The sequence below is a fragment of the Sus scrofa genome, chromosome 13, assembly GCF_054392235.1.
Source record: "Sus scrofa isolate SSC_HxYL_T2T_F1_AM1 chromosome 13, Sscrofa_HxYL_maternal_Yorkshire_Landrace_v2.0, whole genome shotgun sequence".
In the NCBI taxonomy this organism is placed as follows: domain Eukaryota; kingdom Metazoa; phylum Chordata; class Mammalia; order Artiodactyla; family Suidae; genus Sus; species Sus scrofa.
The window spans coordinates 63500160-63504667 of NC_139395.1; the positions used below are offsets into that span (position 1 = coordinate 63500160).

At 38.7% G+C, this 4508-nt stretch overlaps 1 protein-coding gene across 6 annotated transcripts in view; it reads right to left on the reverse strand.

The window, feature by feature from the left end:
* Positions 1-4508, reverse strand: part of SUCLG2 (succinate-CoA ligase GDP-forming subunit beta) — a 929415-nt gene that overhangs the window by 501497 nt on the left and 423410 nt on the right. The gene's annotated exons all lie outside the window — the stretch shown is intronic.

Sequence of the window (4508 nt, forward strand, 5' to 3'; positions counted from 1 at the left end):
CAAGAACATGAAAGACTTATATGCTGAGAACTTAAAACATTAATCAAGGAAATTAAAGTGGATTCAAAAAATGGAAAGATATTCCACACTCCTGGTTTGGAAGGATTAATATCGTAAAAATGGCCATACTACCCAAAGCAATCTACAGGTTCAATGCAATCCCTATCAAATTACCCATGACATTTTTCACAGAACTAGAACAATATTTCCATAATAACTGATTCCTCTTTTATATGTTTTGTTTCTCTGGAGAAGTCTGACTAATGGTGATTTAGTTGATTTTAGTTGATTTTATATTTATGATTTTAAATTCTAAAAATGATTTAAAGATATATACATTGGATCTCAGTGAAATAAAAATTCCAATCATAAAGTCCAAGATTTAGATGATCTATACTAAAAAAAAAAGATACATGGAACAAGAGTTTTTCAAAGTGATAAATAATCTAACACTTTATATTTATAGAGGACTAGAACATTTCCAAGAGAAAAATTATTAAAGATAAAGAAATTATACCAAAGTTTTGTGAGAACAATAATTTTAATATTTCAATTTTTTAAAAAAAGTTAAAATCTACATATAAGATCATTTGGATTAGCTAAGCGCTTGTTCAGATAACTGAGGCAAGAAAAGTTGCTGGAGTTCCCAACGTGGCTCAGTGGTTAACAACACCGACTAGTATCCATGAGAACTCAGGTTTGATCTCTGGCCTTGCTCAGTGGGTTAAGGCTGTGGTGTTGCTGTGAGCTGTCGTGTAGGTCACAGATGTGGCTCAGATCCTGCGTTGCTATGGCTGTGGTGCAGGCTGGCAGCTACAGCTCCAATTCAACTCCTAGCCTGAGAATTTCCATATGCTGCGGATGCGGCCCTAAACAGATAAAAGACAAAAAAAAAAAAAAAAAGAAAAAAAAGAAAAGAAAAGTTGCCATCAAGGAGGAATTATGAGAGTGAGGAGGATGGCAGAAGTTAGGAGAACAAAGTATGCCATGGCCAATGGTTCATGCTAAACACTAATCATATTGTTTTCTATTTTTACTCTTACCAATGGTCTAAAAACTGTTACCTGGTTGAATATGGTAGAAAAAAAAACTATATTTGTAAACACAACACTGTGGTACAGGATTCTTCTTTTCCATAGGGAATTACTCTTTTTAACCAGGAGAATTAATTCCATCCCTAGGTTTTCATTTAATTTTACAATTGACCAGAAAATTTTTGAGCTTGTTTCCATTTCTTATTCCTTATCGAAATGGATTAAAGTATTAGAAAACAAGAAATTTCATCCCGCACTAATAGAACTTGAAATAATTGACTGATTTTGCTTTTTGCTGAAGCCTCTTAAAGAACACACAATCATATCATGGTCGAACTTATGCCTCAGTTGTTTCCTATGACTATAAACCACCACACCTGTTCAACTTCTCACCTAATAAGAGTTCTGTGCTGCACAAATGCATATGTAAAAATAAAAGCAACACGAATTAAATTACAGCATGAATACAAATAAAGTTTGCAATATTATAGATAAGGTAGCTGAGATGACCTTAAATTGGCGACTTCTGTTTTGCTGTTCCAAGACTGTATGATAAGTACACAAAACCCATGTCCTCATTCCTGAAAAACAATCAAAATTACAGCATTCTACAGAGATAATATGAACCAGAATGGGAAATGCATGCTTGAGTTAACTGCCATTCTCCATCAAGACAGGAAGGCATAGTTTCTTAGATTTCCTGTTGTGGCTCAGTGGATTAAGAGCCTGACATTGTATTCATAAGGATACTGGTTTAATTCCTGGCCTTGCTCAGTGGGTTAAGGATCCAGTGTAGCTTCAAGGTACAGCATAGGTCACAGATGTGGCTTAAATCTTATATTGCTCTGGCTGCCCCTCCAATTCAGCCTCTGGCTGGGGAACTTTGACATGCCACACATATACCCCCCCCCCAAAAAAGGCATAGTTTCTTAATATTTTTATCTTTTTATCTTTACTAGGCTAACTGAAATGCAGGCCCAGAAATGACTGGAAACTTTAATTTGTAGGCAGTTGGTGAGCTCTGCTTTGGTACATATTTCTCCCTCTTAATGTCTTTTCCTCCAAAGAATCAAAAGAGTAGAAAGTTAACAACCTGAGAAGGATAATGCCGTGATCTAGGGAAGGGCAGGCCAGCACAGTGATAATGAATAATTGAATAATTTATACACACTCTCCAAAGCTGAGCACAAGCTGCCCAAACTCCATCAGCATCAGTGTGGAGGCAGGTGTGAGCCAAGGAAGGTATTCTGGAAAATTTGACTGGGTTTCTCTGGGAAAATTCTGATTAAAGAAATGATTAAGTATAGATTGGCCCATTTTATATTATCCCATAGGTCTCTTATATTGCTTTCATGTTTTTTCACTTGGTTTTCTGTCCGCTGTCCTGATTATATCTGGAATCGAATATAAGGCACAAATGAACCTTTCCACAGAAAAGAAAACCATGTACTTGGAAAATAGACTTGTGGTTGCCAAGGGAGAAGGGGAGGGAGTGGGGTGGTTGGGGAGCTTGGGGTTAATAGATACAAACTATTACCTTGGGAATGGATTAGCAATGCGAGCCTGCCATGTAGCACTGGGAACTATGTCTAATCACTTGTGATGGAACATGATAATGTGCGAAAATGGAGTGTGTACATGTACGTGTAACTGGGTCACCATGCTGTACAGTAGAAAAAAATTGTATTAGGGAAATAACTATTTAAAAAATAATAATAATTAAAATAAATTATTAAGAGGGACTTCAGGGGTCAAAATGAAGCCTTTTGTTCTTTTTATTTTAAAAAATATCATCCAGGGAGTTCTCGTCATGGCTTAGTGGTTAACGAATCTGACTAGGAACCATGAGGTTGTGGGTTCAATCCCTGGCCTTGCTCAGTGGGTTGAGGATCTGGCGTTGCCATGCGCTGTGGTGTAGGTTGCAGATATGGCTCATATCCTGTGCTGCTGTGGCTCTGGTATAGACTGGCTGCTACAGCTCCGATTGGACCCCTAGCCTGGGAATCTCCATATGCCACGGGAGTGGCCCTAGAAAAGACAAAAAAAAAAAAAAAAAAAAATCACCCAACTCAAACATTTTTAAAAGAAAATCCATTAGCTATTAAATATGTATTTGTCTAGCTGAGCAGAAACTATAATTCTCTCTTAATCTTCTAAATGCAGCTTTCTGGTAGGTTTAAATCACTAGGAGTTTCCATCGTGGATCGGTGATTAACTGAAGATGTAGGTCTGATCCCTGGACTCGCTCAGTGGGTTGGAATCCAACATTGCTGTGAGCTGTGGTGTAGGTTGCAGAAGCGGCTCTGATCCTGTGTTGCTGTGGCTGTGGTGTAGGCCAGTGACTGCAACTCCAATTGGACCCCTAGCCTTGGAATCTCCATGTACCGCAGGTGTGGCCCTGAAAAGAAAAAAAAAAAAAAAAAGATGCCACTAAATATAAGTGTAAGTTCCATTGAATGTTAATGAGTAAAACTGTCCAAATTGTCCTGAGGAGGTGGCACAAGGCTTGGTATAGAACATTGTTCTCATGTTCAATTGATACATTCATAGACTGTTGCATACATTCATGCAATATATTCACAAATAAGCTTTAAAGCTGAAAGGAACATTAGATAAAAATGATTTGGTCTAATTTCCCACGCTTTGCAAAACTGAGGGCCAGAGACACTAAAAAATGTACACATAAAAATTTGTGCAATATCAAAGAAGGAAAGGGAAAATGTGAAGTCAGGTTTTCTCCCATCAAGATTAATGCTCTTTTCCTACTTTCTGCATCCCAGTGAGGAGAATTTGAAAATGCCACTTTATGTACCAAATGTCTATATTGTGTCAAATCTTCAAAATTGCCTACATTCTCAAATAAATGACTTCCTTCACTTCTGGGCAGCGGATTCTGGTTTCAAATCACACTCTAACTCTCCAAAATCAAGGTCAGAATGTAAAGACCAAGGACTGCAGCTACACACAGGGAATTCTGAATCTCAAATCCAGAGTCTGGCTTGTGTGTGTGTGTGTGTGTGTGTGTGTGTGTGTGTGTGTGTGTGTGTGTGTGTGTGTGTGTCTTTTTAGGACTGCACCCGCAGCAAATGGAAGTTCCCAGGAGAAGGGTCCAATTAGAGCTGGAGCCACCAGCCTACACCAGAGCCACAGCAATGCTGGATCCAAGCCACATCTGTAACCTATACCATAGCTCACGGCAACATCAGATCTTTAACCCACTGAGCAAGACTAGGGGTGGAACCCTAGTCCTCGTGGATGCCAGTTGGTTTTGTTAACTGCTGAGCCATGATGGGAACTCCTCTTTTTTTATTTTGGCCATACCCACAGCATATGGATTTTCCTGGGCCAGGGATCAAACCCATGCCATAGCAGAAATAATGCCAGATCCTTAACCCACTGAACCACAAGAGAACTCCCGGAGTCTGTCTCTTTAACTGACTGTCTGAATCACTTCAACATTAGCACTGCTTGAAG